The sequence below is a fragment of the Schistocerca serialis genome, chromosome 1 (genome assembly GCF_023864345.2).
Source record: "Schistocerca serialis cubense isolate TAMUIC-IGC-003099 chromosome 1, iqSchSeri2.2, whole genome shotgun sequence".
NCBI lineage: Eukaryota > Metazoa > Arthropoda > Insecta > Orthoptera > Acrididae > Schistocerca > Schistocerca serialis.
Genome location: NC_064638.1, coordinates 110,146,188 through 110,161,849, shown reverse-complemented (window position 1 = coordinate 110,161,849; position 15,662 = coordinate 110,146,188).

The following is a 15,662-nucleotide window of genomic DNA, read 5'->3' as shown; positions in this document are numbered from 1 at the left end:
AAAAATGAACATCAAAAGTGAATTAGCAAATACACAGGTAGTTTACAAAGAGATCTAAAAAGTAATAAGTTGAGATTCCAACTTTTACAACAATTCAAACACATACAATAACAATATCACATAACGATAAATTTGCAAGTAAATGACACAGCATAACATTGAGAAACAAAATACACAGTATTAAAACAAATAAATGACACACACATAAAAGATAAAATTTATAAAGAATTCCAGAACGGTTTTGCTGAAAAAGAAAGGTCTCGTCCCACAGAAAGTGGGTCAGCCAGCCTCTACTTTTGCTCTCGTAGCTGCTGGCCATCTTACTATGGTTTCCTTCCCGTCCTCTTCTGCCATCTGATATCTCGTCAGTGTGTATTTACTTCCCATCTTATTCCTCGTTTTTGCTCTTAAGTCAATTGCGTCTTATTCGTCTATCTAAGAAAATAAATTCTTTCATATAAATTGGTATACATACGTTTATAGTATCATTCTTGGCCGATGGTCATCCAACTTCTGTTGATGCACGCCGTACAGCCTCTGTTTCCAGCTGTCCTTGACATTCCACATCTTGCAGCATCCACGTGCTCCTAAAAAGACCATAAAAATTCCTTTCTCCTTTCCTCCCAAATTTCTTTAATATTCAGGACAAACGCACCGTGCTGCAGCCTACATAACTCTTATTTCCTTCTCTACGTATATTCTGGTGCATACGCTCGTCAGCGTCCCCTTCCTAGTCTTTCCACTCTATTAATCTGTGTCCAAATTCAACCTCGTTGTGTACCTTAATACAGTACCACTTCCCTTCATTCTAAGAACAACCCTATGAAACATCAACCACCACATAGTTGCTCTCGATACTTTGAATAGCAGAAATCTTCCCCACTTTATACCTAGTCACCACAAAAGATAACACAGTATTTCCAATTTATGTTGACATCTACTTACTTCTCCGATCTTAACGTTCATGGTAAATATCCCGTTTTTCTTCCTCAGCCGGCCGGAGTGGCCGAGCGGTTCTAGGCGCTACAGCCTGGAACCGCGCGACCGCTACGGTCGCAGGTTCTAATCCTGCCTCGGGCATGGATGTGTGTGATGTCCTTAGGTTAGTTACGTTTAAGTAGTTCTAGGTTCTAGGGGACTGATTACCTCAGATGTTAAGTCCCATAGTGCTCAGAGCCATTTTTTCTTCCTCAAATAAAAACATGTGACTGATCTCATGCAATAACGGTTCACTTCTTTTACAATGCCTTGACACCATTTACAACTCTACAATGTTTTCGCAGCTGTAGCTATTTTAATTACTACTCAAATAGCTATCATGGCAGAAAAAAACTCAAAAAAGTCTAAGTTAACAATCATTACTCCTGTGAATTATAATCTGTCCTTTGATTCCGCAATAATTTATCCAACCATATGATTTTCACATGAGCTAAATGATATTTACAGAAGAAAATGTAGCATCGTCTTCTGCTCTATGATGAAAAACTGATTACCTCCTGCTTGTATTTAATTCTGCATTTGTTTGTTACACACACAAACTCCTTATTCCGTGAAGGGCTTGACGTAGCTGATATGGTGGACGCCGACTGATTTTCCTGTTTTAATGGATTCCAGTTGCAGCACGTACTTGTTCGCAGTTCTGCTGATTCGCGTGGGTCCTTCATAGATCTAAAAGAATTTGTGGCATACCACCTTCTTTATTTATTTATTTATTTATTTATTTATTTATTTATCTTTGTTCGAGAGACGATGAGAACGCACGAATACTCTCTATCCTAAGTGGAACCGTCTAACACTCGCTTTCTTGTCTGCTCTTTCCTTCCTTTTCATGGCTGCCGCTCTAAGATGAATTAGCGCACGTGTGACATTGTTCTCGTGTCTTTCCTTTTCTCTTGGCGGGTCATCACTACTGCTCCATCCGATCTCGCGGCTGTCGGTTCTTCTGCAACGTGATGAGCGGACACTTGGTGGAGCCCTGTGGCAACTCACTCGTGACATCCTGGGAGTCTGGCAAGAAAACGCTCCAGCTCGTGTGCTATTTCGAGCAATAAATCCTACACGGGCTTCCTAAATCAAGCGTAATGCTTTCTGCAAGTTTATATGCATGTCTGTAGGATGAAATTACAATAGGTCTAATCGTATGCCTTTTTAACGTTTCCACCCATGGTTGAGATCGAAACTGTGGACCGTTATCCAAAATAACTGTTCCCACGTTACCCATCTGTGTCACGAAATCCTTCTCGAATGCTTTCCGCAGTGTCGTGAGTGTCTTGTATTTTGAAATTAATTCTATAACAACAAAAATATAACGTTGTATGGCCTGGGAAAGGGTCCTAGAAGGGCACAGGCTGCGAGCGGCTATAATTTCTTGGACTAATCGGAGATGTAGAGGGTGTTACAAAAAGGTACGGCCAAACTTTCAGGAAACATTCCTCACACACAAAGAAAGAAAATATGTTGCGTGGACATGTGTCCGGAAACGCTTACTTTCCATGTTAGAGCTCATTTTACTACTTGTCTTCAAATCACATTAATCATGGAATGGAAACACACAGCAACAGAACTTACAAGCGTGACTTCAAACACGTTGTTACAGGAAATGTTCAAAATGTCCTCCGTTAGCGAGGATACATGCATCCACCCTTCGTCGCATGGAATCCCTGATGCGCTGATGTAGCCCTGGAGAATGGCGTATTGTGTCACAGCCGTCCACAATACGAGCACGAAGAGTCTCTACATTTGGTACCGGTGTTGCGTAGACAAGAGCTTTCAAATGCCCCCATAAATGAAAGTCAAGAGGGTTGAGGTCAGGAGAGCATGGAGGCCATGGAATTGGTCCGCCTCTCCATCGGTCTCCGAATCTGTTGTTGAGAAGCGTACGAACACTTCGACTGGTATGTGCAGGAGCTCCATCGTGCATGAACCACATGTTGTGTCGTACTTGTAAAGGCACGTGTTCTAGCAGCACAGGTAAAGTATCCCGTGTGAAATCATGATAACGTGCTCCATTGAGCGTAGGTGGAAGAACATGGGCCCAATCAAGACATCACCAACAATGCCTGCCCAAACGTTCTCAGAAAATCTGGTTTGATGACGTGATTGCACAATTGCGTGCGGATTCTCGTCAGCCCACACATGTTGATTGAGAAAATTTACAATTTGATCACGTTGGAATGAAGCCTCATCCGTAAAAAGAACATTTGCACTGAAATGAGAATTGACACATTGTTGGGTGAACCATTCGCAGAAGTGTACCCGTGGAGGCCAATCAGCTGCTGATAGTGCCCGCACACGCTGTACATGGTACGGAAACAACTGGTTCTCCCGTAGCACTCTGCATACAGTGACGTGGTCAACGTTACCTTGTACAGCAGCAACGTCTCTGACGCTGACATTAGGGTTATCGTCAACTGCACGAAGAATTGCCTCGTCCATTGCAGGTGCCCTCGTCGTTCTAGGTCTTCCCCAGTCGCGAGTCATAGGCTGGAATGTTCCGTGCTCCCTAAGACGCCGATCAATTGCTTCGAACGTCTTCCTGTCGGGACACCTTCGTTCTGGAAATCTGTCTCGATACAAACATACCGCGCCACGGCTATTGCCCCGTGCTAATCCATACATCAAATGGGCATCTGCCAACTCCGCATTTGTAAACATTGCAATGATTGCAAAAACACGTTCGTGATGAACACTAAGCTGTTGAAGCTACGTACTGATGTGCTTGATGCTAGTACTGTAGAGCAATGAGTCGCATGTCAACACAGGCACCGAAGTCAACATTACCTTCCTTCAATTGGGCCAACTGGCGGTGAATCGAGGAAGTACAGTACATACTGACGAAACTAAAATGAGCTGTAATATGGAAATTAAGCGTTTCCCGACACATGTCCACATAACATCTTTTCTTTATTTGTGTGTGAGGAATGTTTCCTGAAAGTTTGGCCGTACCTTTTTGTAACACCCTGTGGATGCCTGCGTACCTTGTGTCGATGGTTTACCCTTTTGGCAGTTCTTACAATTAGCTAACACCTTTCTGATCCTTCATTCGATACTCGTAAACTGACATAATGTCTTTAATTTAAAAAAAAGCATTTTCTTGGTCCAAAGTGAGTTTAGCTCAAATGAATGTATCGTAAGTTCAAAAAATCCTCTGGAAACAAAGCAGCCACGGCGACTCATCTGCGTTCGTTCTGTAGAATAATATCTCTGTTCTCAACAAGTAGTACTGCCTGATGTCCGCTTGTCCTTCCATCTATTCTTGATGGCTAGTAGTACTGGGTCTTTATCTTGCCTTGCTGCAATTTCCTTTTGTGACGTGACTATTAGGCTTTCCCTGGCTAAATAAAACAAACGGAAGCGATTATCTTCAGCAATCTCATTCATATTTTCCGTCAGCCCTATTGGAGACCGTGATAATGCGGCTGCCACAACTTTCGCCGAATCAGGTACCTTACTGAAAATCAAACTCCTGCAGATATAAGATCTGTCCGGCAAGACCATCATGTCTCAGGTTTGTCACAAGCAGGAACTCCAATGCTCTATGGTCTTTGCCCGAACAGAAAAAAAAAAACGAAATTCTGGAAGGCTCACACTACTGCCAGTGCCTCTAGTTCCGTCACGGAATAGTTCTGCTCACTCTTAGATAACAACTTCTCCCGAATGCTATAGTTTTCCTAACCAGTATGCCATCCTCTTCGTATTCTTGAAAGATCGCCACACCAAACCCTGTCCCTGCCGAGTCTGTCATCGTGCAACAGTCTTGTGACAGATCTGGATGAGCCAGAACCGGTGCATTAATCAATGATGACATTAAGGCTTGGAGTTTTTCCCCTGCCATCTCGACCCATATACAAGGCGTGTTCTTTCCTGTCAACACACATAGGAGTGGCGTCGCTCTTGTCTCAGTCTTCACAAATTTTTTTTATAGAGAGCTTCTCAGTTTTTTCCTGGTGTTTGGGAATGGTCGTTTAGCAGTTGCCTCAATCTTATCCGGATCAGGTTCTATTTCTTGTGCTGAAATGATATGTCCCAAGAAAATCTACACTCAGCGATCCAAATGGTGACTTATCTAAATTGACAGTGACGCCATGACGAAGGTAAGGAGTGTCGTCAATACCTCATTGTGCTCTCCGAATGAGCTTTCAGCTGTCAATATATCATCCACGGTGCTAGTGATACATTGCTCTAAGGTATGATTCAGTATGCAACCCAAACAACGGATAGAAGCAGCTGACGATATATTTAATCCCAACGCTAGACGTTTGAATTGGTAACATCTACTGAAAGCAAGAAGTGCCGTGTATTTGTGACAGCATGGATGGAGCTCTGTCTGCCCGAAACTTGCTCGTATATCGATCGCCGTAAATAATGGCATTCCATGAATGCTCTGTAATCACGTCTCCAGCTTCTCCAACCTGTCTGCCTCTTTCCCGATTACAATGTTGACCTGCGAACAGTGAAGTACAAGGCGGACTGATTGATCCTTCTTTACCACTACATGCGAGGGCCAATTGTACTTTGATATTGCGTCCTCTATTATTCCTCCATTCAGCATCTTGTTCTGTTCTTCACCAACCTTCTTTCTACGTACAAATACTATTGCATATGGTATTGCGCAAAACGTCTGAGGTAACTGACTTCGAATTTTAACTGGAAATTTCTTATTGTACTTGTCTTGGGAAAGAATATCTCCGCATTATTTTGTAAAATACCATATAATTCTTGCTTGTGTTGAGTCTCGACGTCATGCTTTGCCTCTACTATTTTCTTAATCTTCTGCTCAGTGTCTCCTCTTGTCGGAATCGCCGCAGCTGGTTCCGATAAAATTCTTATCTCGATTCTACCTTCTTCTGGTTCCACGACCAATCTTAGGCAACTCGTTGGGACTGACCGTAATAGTTTGTTCATCAAAACATATTACCACTTCTTTATCTCTTTCAATCGTAATTAGGCTGCGTTCCAAGTGTAATGTGGTCTCATTTTCCCTCATGAAATCTATTCAAAATATCAGTTCTGCTTCAAGCTTATGCACAGTGATAAACCTACGCTCCAGTTCTCTATTCAGCCTGCCTGTTTACTTCCGTGTATTTGCCTACAATCGCCCCCTTAATGAGTAACTTTTTTAAAGACAGCATCGGCCACCGAGGCTTTTCCTCACTTCTCTCAGAGGCGACACTGGAAATAGCAGAGATTTCACTGCCACTATCAAAAATTCCCTTGAGTTCTATCTTTTCCACCCTTATCTTTACCACCGAGTGTAGCTCCTGAGCGCACAACGCTTCCTTTTCCTCTAACAGGACCTCTGACAGGTCTTCGAACTTGAGTACGTTTACACTGTATGACTTTGTTTTTCACTCTACGCTCGCTTGATATTTCTGTGAGTTCACTTCTTTGATCGTAGTTTACACCTTGAAACGTCCCCTTAGAAAATTTCATGAATTACTGTGCTGGTAAACCCCTTACGTTATTTGATTTTCAAACAGCTGAGCAAAACTGAACGTACTCAGACATTTCTCTCTTTACTTATTCTGATCAACACTAAACTGACACACAATATTTTTAGCGCAACGCAATCTGACTTTCAATAATCCCTACAAAAGAATGGCCCTGACTAACAATAACCTATACCTTTCAAGAATCACTTACCTCGCAAAAATCTTCTTTACTCGAACTACTGCAATACAGCGAGCGCCAACACTGCCAACTAAATAAAAGATTCTAACTACTGAAGGCACTAGCTACTGATAGGCATAGTTAGCAAATTAAAGATTTTGGTAGAGAACAAACAATGTATTTACCTTAATAATGTTGAGAAGTCATCATATATATGTATCAGTTCATGATATCCAGTCTTACAAATTTACTATTTCTGATGGATCGTAGCGCTCTGTATGAAAATCACTGACTGTGCTGTGTACAGTCTGTGGATGGTTTGCATTGTTGGAATACTTGCTATTGTAGTGTTGGGCAGTTGGATGTGAACAGCGCGTCGCGTTGCGCAGTAGATGGTGATTGTGAACCTGCACAGTCGCAACAGATGGCTGCTGGCCATCTCTACAAGGACTGCAGTGGGTTTGCACCTTTGGTGGCCCACCATTTCCAAAATCTCTACCAGGACTACAGTGGTCTGCTCTGTGATGACATACCTACCAATATTCTTCAAAACTTCGACTGACTCTGCTGTGGGTTTGCTCTGTTGTGGCCCATTACTAGTCTGCATGTCAAGAGTCAGCACTGTCTTTCCATTGGAAGGACAACACTACTTCTTCAAGACTGCATTGAAATCCACTACTTCCGTGTACACTTTTCTTTTCTGATCAGACTTTGTGCAATGCAATAACTACTGTGATGAATGATCAGGACTGTCTTTATGAGAACAATTTTTGCTTGTGACCAACAGTGTATCAATAAGTGTGTGCATTTGGTATCTTTGTTGTTGTAATTATGAAAAATTTTTCAAATCTGTATTGGCCATTGCCCAAAACAATTTGTAAAATTTTTATGGGGCGCATGGGGGCTACGTAAGTAGGCTGTTTAGGTTTTAATGTTGGTAACGTCACGAAGCGCTCTGTCAACCAGCCACAGACTGCACACAACACAGCCAGTGATTTTCATACAGAGCGCTACGTGACCTTACCAACATAAAAACCTAAACAGCCCACTTAGAACCTTTCCTATCTCCTCTGCTCCGGCATAGGTTTTCCACTATCTTTGGTCCAGCCTGTGTTTTCGAATCCGCTCATCACACTCAAAATTTTTTTTCCGAAGTCCTAAATATGATTCTTCATCGACTTCTTGTTCATCAACTGAAATCGACTTAGACGTCGTCGTCCTCTTTTCCCTCATTTTACTCCTTCTCTTAAGCATGACTTAACGTATAAATGCTTACTGATTGGTTCCCATCATTATTTACAATTCGTTCCTCTTCATTACTGCCGTCGCTCTCCTATTGTGCATTTCTTTCATCATTTTCGTCTCAAGCTTTGCTGATTCCCCTCTGACATATTTATAGAACCTACAGCATCGTCCTGGCATGTTCCGAGTTGTTGCTCTATTGACCGATCGTGCTTCTGACATTTGTCACTGTTGATTCTGATTTGCTGCGTGACCTCTGTCGCGAGTATCTGGTGGTCTAATCTCTCTGATCTCCGCTTGCTGCTCCCCCTGGCCACGTTGCTATAAATTGTGGGAGATTGTTCAGCTGGAAATAGTTTCCTGCAACTCTGTTTGATGGGAACTGCCCACCGATGTCTGCTGGTCTGTTCCTTTTGTTTCTTCCGATATTCTCCCATAACGGCGGTCCACTAAAATCATTGGAATTTTCCTATTGTTCTCCGATTCCCTCCTTCTTTCTTTCGCCTGATTCTCGTTGAAAGCAAACTCAAACTCACATAATATAAAACTTCCTAGCAGATCAAAACTGTGTGCCCGACCGAGACGCGAACTCGGGACGTTTGCCTTTCGCGGGCAAGTGCTCTACCTTTTTTTTTTTGATGTATTTTTACTTTTGCAGCCCAACACCTTAATCGTTTTTTTAGTGCTCTACCAACTTTTTTTTACTTTTTTATGTTTTAGTTTTATTTTTGTATTTTTTTTGTTTTATTTTTTTTATTTTTTTCCCTCTGCCAACCTTTTTTTTATATAGATGGAAAAAGGCGTCTTTCAGTTACGACAAACAAAATTAGAATGTACATCCGTAGCAACAACAGAAGAAGAGTTTCTTCTAAACTATGAAAGAGAATTTGAAACCAATAGTGTGGTGATAGATAATAAAGAAAGAAAAACGTAACCAAATCCCGCACGCCATTCCATGTGCATGGCCCATCTGCGTACAGATTCCATGTTCCAAATTGGTACAACATTTCGCAGCGTTTGGAGCTCCATGACGGCGGTCATCCTCTGCCCGGTACTCCCCAACTGCGAGGGAGGTTATCGAAGACACTGCGTAAATAGTTGTCAAATAGTTCTCGGTATCGGGGTGTACACTCAAGTGTGCTATGACTGTCCTGGAGAAATTGCCAGTAATCAAGCACCATCTTCTCATCATCTCGAAAGAGGTAGTATATGGAAATGCCTTTAAACCATGTGAGAGCATGAGTCTTCGCAGGTGGGAAATAAGTATCCTCTGGACAAAGGAGGAGTCGTGGCTCAATTGTGCGAGGCGCGATACGTAGGTAGCAGGCGAGGATCTTCTGCACTAGCAGCCATACCTCTAACGCCGATCCACATGTTAAACGGTGGTCGTCAGTATCCACGAGGTGGCAATGTGGACAAAGGGGGGAATCCGCCATCCCAATAGCGTGCAGCCTTTGTCGTGTTACAACCTTCCCGTTCACCACCTGGTACCACGCGGCTCGTACCCGCGTGGGGAGGAACGACTTCTGGACCGCTCTCCACACTGCCGGCCACAGGGTCGTAGGGCTCTTCCTCTCAATCATATTGCGAGGGATGGACCTTAGCAGCAGTCTGTAAAAGTCTCTCGCCTTGGGAGGGCGAGTGTTGGGAAGGTCTGGGTGCACGTAACTATACTCAAGAATAAATGCCGAGAGGTGCGAGAGTGAGGGTGTAATGTGCGCAACCGTGACAGGTGGCAAGAGAGACGCCGGCAGCAATTCCTCTAATAGACGACCCGTAAGGGAAGCATCTTTGTGGGTCCACAATTTCATCATTGTGCACAAATATAATGCTGTAGCCCTCGCTCGTACATTTATTAGTCCCAGTCCGCCATCAAGTGGAGGGAGGGTGAGTGTTTCGTAGCGGACTTTGAATAGGTGTCCGGCGGTAAGGTAATATCCAAACGCTGCTTGCAGTCTGTGTGCCATCGCTGTCGGTATCGGTAGGACCTGGGCCATGTGGATCATCTTAGTTGCCACGCGAAGGTTGAGGTATTCCACACGCTGTAGGAGGTCCATCCGTCGAAGTAAGTTCCGGCGAACTTCTGTGCGTATTACCTGTAGTAATCGTGCATAGTTCATGGCAGCCGTGCGGCGCACATCCTGTGTAAATGTTATGCCCAAGAACCGGATCTTGTTAACTAGTGGGAGTGGGGCTAAAGCGTCCTCCTGTAGACCTCTCCCAAAGGGCATCGCTGCCGACTTGGCCACATTCATGAGGCTGCCCGCTGCCAAACCATAGCGATTGATCCATTGTATCACCGCGCGTACCTTGTCACCAGATCGGACAAATAATAAAAGGTCATCAGCATATATCCTGCAGTGAAAGGTGTGATCCCTCAATGACATGCCCGAGAGCCTGTTTTTCAACCCTCCGACAAGTGGTTCGAGTGCGATCGCGTAAAGGATCATGGAGAGAGGGCATCCTTGGCGAACTGACCGTCGGATCGGAAAGGGACCCGCAATCCGTCCATTTACCAATACACGGGATGCAGCTCCACGGAAAAGGCGCTGAAAGATGTCGAGAAAGTCAGGCGAAAGCCCATGCGGGCCATAACGGACAGAAGGAACTTGTGGTGAACTCTATCGAAGGCGTGGTCGAAATCAATGGAGAGCAGAGCAGCTCGAAGGCGACAGGATGTGGCGATGGCTATTAAATCCCTGCATTCACTGGTTACCCGTTTGCATGTTGGTCACTCCGCCCTGTGTCGTTTGCTCCATTGAGAGGAGTAGGGGCAGAACCGTCTTCATGCGGCTGGTGAGTAGTCGGGCGAAGATTTTATAGTCCGAGTTGAGCATTGTAATGGGCCTGTAGTCCTCGACCGTCCGACCTCTGGAAGGCTTGTGTATCGGTATTAGGAGACCTTCCACGAATGCAGGTGGCACGTGAGAACCGGGGGTCATCAGTTCTTGGTACATGATGATCCATCGGGGCATCACGAGATCGCGGAAAGTACGATAAAACTCGAGCGGCAGTCCGTCAGGTCCGGGAGATTTGTTGAGTGCTCCCTTGTTAAGCGCGTCCTTGATGTCGTCTCGTGTAATCCCACCTAACAGCGTCGCCGCTGCTGCATTGTCGAGGGTGTGCGACACGTGCTGCAGTATGTCGTGATCGTCCGCTCCCTCGTCCTCTGTATTCACCTCGTCGTAAAACCGGCGATAGTGATCTGCGAAGGCTTCTGTAACTGCCGCCTGAGTCATTACGACCCTACCACCTGGCAATACGAGGTCCGTGATCAGCTGCTGTCGGCGTCGGCGGCTGTCGAGCACGATGTGATGCATAGACGGGTTTTCTCCTTCCACTCGGTCTTGACGTCGCGATCGCACAACGACCCCCTCCAAACGTTTCCTCGTAAGAGACAATATTTTACCTTTAATTCGGCGGCTTTCCATTTGTCGGTTTGGAGATGGTGGTTGGCTGTCGAGTTCGCGAAGCATCGTGTAATAAAAGTCCAATGTGTGACGATGCCAAGCTGCGATATCTTTTCCGAATTGTGTTAGCACACGCCGAAAAGCTGGTTTTGCACAGTCCACCCACCATGCTAGAGTCGATGGGTATCGGGGAAGACGACGTTCGCAATCCAGCCATGTGTTGGCGATAATCTGACGGCATTCCGGGGCTTGAAGATGTGCCACATTCAGATTCCAGGGTCCTCGGCTGCGCCATATCCGCTGCTGTTGTAGAGTGAGTGTGCATATGAAAGCGCTATGATCGGAGAAGGCAAGCGGCCAACGTTCGGCGTCCAATGCTCCCGGCGCTAGAGCTCGTGATACATAAATGCGGTCTAGGCGACTGGCGGAGTGACTAGTAAGGTATGTCGGGACGTTCACCGTGCACTGTCTCCCACGTGTCGGTGAGAAGCAGATCTCGAACCAGGAGCCGAAGTTCTTGACAAGTCGAGAAATGTGGAACTTGGTCTTTGGGGTGGAGCACACAGTTAAAATCGCCCCCGAAGATATATTGCTCGAAGCGGCTGATAAAGAGGGGGGCGATATCCTCCGAGTAGAACAGCGATCGTTCGCGGCGTTGGTCAGTTCCTGATGGAGCGTAAATGTTAATGATGCGCGTTCCCAGTGCTGTGATCGCCAGCCCCCTTCCTGACGGAAGGTAAGTCACTTCGTCGATGGCAATTCCGTCGCGCACTAGTATTGCCGTACCGCTGCCATTCCGGTCCGCCGGTAACACGTATGTTGTTGTGGCGTAACAAGTTTGCTACGCCACACTGGGAAGGGAGCCGAAAGAAAGGCACGCGTACACACACGCCGACTGGCGTCAAGTCTGGAACAGGATAACTATTGAATGGTAGCAAGAAAAGTACGTAGCTGCTTTATACTTAACTTTTATTCTTTGATGAATACAGCGTTCTTCTTGAGACATTTATACGATAACTCTCAAACTAGGTAAGGCTAATGGCGCCTTGCTAGGTCGTAGCCATGGACTTAGCAGAAGGCTATTCTAACTGTCTCTCGGCAAATGAGAGGAAGGCTTCGTCCGTATTGTCGCTAGCAATGTCGTCGTACAACTGGGGCGAGTGCTCTATCGTATATCGAGACCTGCCTTGTGGTGGCGCTAGGTCTGCGATCACACAGTGGCGACACGCGGGTCCGACATGTACTAAATGGACCGCGGCCGATTTAAGCTACCACCTAGCAAGTGTGGTGTCTGGCAGTGACACCACATTCCTCCCCCGCAAATCGGCGAACGGTCATGTGATAAGGCTTCCGCCCGCTGTGGGGAGGACCCCATGTTGACGTATGCGATGAGGTGGGGAGCCTAACAACAGGCGAGGCTGTGCCACCCGCACCTGGCCATTCGGTCCGAGGGGATCTAGGAAACGCCTGAAAACCTAGTCCAGGGTGCACATCGACATGTGGCATATGCGCCCGTAATGAGACAGGAGGGGCCGAAGGGTCGACCTCCATTGCGTCGGGGTAGCCGACGCGCGATGACGTCATGTGGTCCGGAGCGGGCAAGAGGTCCATGGCGGAGGACGGCTGGTCACGGGAAGCGATCAGCGGCGCGTGACCCAGGGAGGTGCTTGGCAGCTGCAGCGAAGCGTCGAATGCGGGCGGCGCCGGCGGGAGAACAGGCGGCGGCGGCGGTGGCGGCGGCGGCTGCTGCGGCGGCGCGTCGCCATGGGGCAAAATGGAAGGCATCGTCGGTAACACCTGGGGATGAGGCGAGCCAGTAGATGGGTCCCCAGGGCGCTGACCGGACGGCACCGTCGCTGAAAGCAGACGGGGAGCGGCAGAACCCGTGTGACGACAGAGGCACAGCTGATTTAGATGCCGACGCACCTCACCAGAGGCCCCCAAAACCAAATACATCGCGCGGCCGAGGCAGCGAAGAATGCGCCCTGCGAGCCAACGCCGTGAACCGCGATAGTTGCGATAGAATACAACGTCGCCTGGAGCAAAAGCAGGAGTCTGCCGCTGCACAGGAACCTGATGCGGGGGATGCAGCAAAGACAGCAAGGTTCGATGAGGACGACCGTGGAGCAACTCAGCCGGCGAGCGACCATCTCGGGGCTGAGAGCGATACGAGGACAAAAAGAGCAACAATGCGTCCTCCCGAGAATGCGACTCTTTCAACTTCAACATCTGTGACTTGAAAGTCCGGACCAATCGTTCAGTGGCACCGTTTGACTGAGGCGAAAACGGTGCGGATGTCAGATGTTGAATACCATTGGCCTGGCAGAATGACTGAAATTCTGCGGACATGAATTGTGGGCCATTGTCGGAAACAATAGTCTGCGGAAGACCTTCAATGCAAAAGATAGCAGACAACGCTTGGATGGTGGCAGAGGACGTCGTGGAAGACATCCGGACAACAAAAGGAAAATTACTGAAGGCATCTACCAGAACCAACCATCGAGCATTCCAGAATGGACCAGCAAAATCAATGTGCAAGCGTTGCCAAGGGGAAGTGGCTTTTGGCCATGCAAAGACTTTCCGCGGCGGTGCGGATTGTTGTTCGGCACACGCTATGCAAGAAGAACACATATTCGTAATCGCAGCATCGATTCCGAACCAAGTACAGTGCTGACGAGCAAGTTGTTTCGTTCGCACTATACCCCAATGTCCTTGGTGAAGAAGCCGTAAAACAGAGGACTGTAACGAACGTGGGACCACTACTCTGGACTGAACATTATCAGAACGCAACAACAAAACACCACGTCGAACAAAAAGTCTCTCCTTGTGAGCAAAAAATCGGCGAACCAACGGATCCTCGATCCGAGAGTTTGACAAAGGCCATTGCGTAGCAACAAAACGCAAAACAGTAGCAAGGACAGGGTCAGCAGTTGTGGCGGTAGCTACACGACGAAAATCAATCGGAAACAATTCGACCACTTCATCGGTTTCCGAATCAATGAACAGGCAAGCAAGTTCGGAAGAAGCGAATGCTTGATCCTCAGCAACAGGCAAACGGGACAACGCATCAGCGTTGCCGTGCTTAGCAGTGGACCGATACAAGATATCGTAGTGGTACTGCGAGAGGAAAATAGACCAGCGAATGAATTTCTGCGCTGTACGCGGAGGTACAGGCTTGTTCGGATGAAAAAGCGACGTCAAAGGTTTGTGGTCTGTGATGATGGTAAAGTGACGACCATACAAGAAATCATGGAACTTAGTAACACCAAACACGAGAGCCAAAGCTTCTTTCTTTATCTGTGAATAATTTCTTTGCGCAGACGAGAGCAATTTGGACGCAAAGGCAAGAGGGCGATCATGCGATCCAACTTTGTGTGCAAGCACAGCACCGATCCCGAAATCCGATGCGTCTACCAGTAACAAAAGGGGTTTCTGGGGATCGAATGGGGTAAGGCAAGTGTTAGAAAGCAACGCCGATTGCAACCGGCGAAAGGCGCGTACGCATTCCGTCGTCCAGAAAAACGGAACACCTGTACGGCGCAAGCGATTGAGCGGAGCTGAAAGGGAAGAGGCATTGCGCACATTCATTCACACCGTGTGATACTAAATCGTTCAATGTTCGTGCGACCTCATCACGCAATGCGTGAGTAACATTGCGAGCTCTGAAAAATTTCGGTTGCGCGTTTACTTTCAGTTCCAAGTGTGCTTCATAGTTCTTAGCGCAACCAAGGCCCGGTGCAAAAATGTCTGCAAATTTGTCACACAGACGAGAAACACTGTCTGAAGGCACAGTTTGATTCACTGATAGGACCTGATGTACAATAGACATGTTAAACAACTGAAATAAGACTAAACCAAACAAGTTCACTGCAGTAGACGAACGAAGAACGTAAAATGACACAAGTTTTGTTTGTCCCTTATATGTTGCAAGAAGGCTGCACTGTCCTAACACAGGTATATTCTGTCCCGAATAACTATGTAACTTAACATTTGCGGCACGCAACGGAGGTGCGCCCAGTTGCTTGTACGTGTCGTGATTGAGCAATGAAACTGCAGCTCCGGTATCGAGCTGGAATGGTATGACCTTGCCATTAAAGTCCAACTCTACAAGAAGTTTATTGTCCTGCTGACGACAAGAGCGACTGTTTTGTGCAATTTGAACAGACACTTGTACAGAATCACTTGCTAATTGACGTGATTTCCGGCGACGTCGATGCACACTGTTTGTGGGACGAACACAGTCACTGTTAGAGAAAGTGTCACTGGACGAAGTGGAATTAACTACATGAATGTCCATGGGCGAAGGTCCACGAGCCCGAGTGTCCTTGGTTCGATTCCGGCGCGAAGCAAAGGGCCTGGAATGATTAAGAGTGTCTGATCGGAGCTTTTTCTGGCAAACAC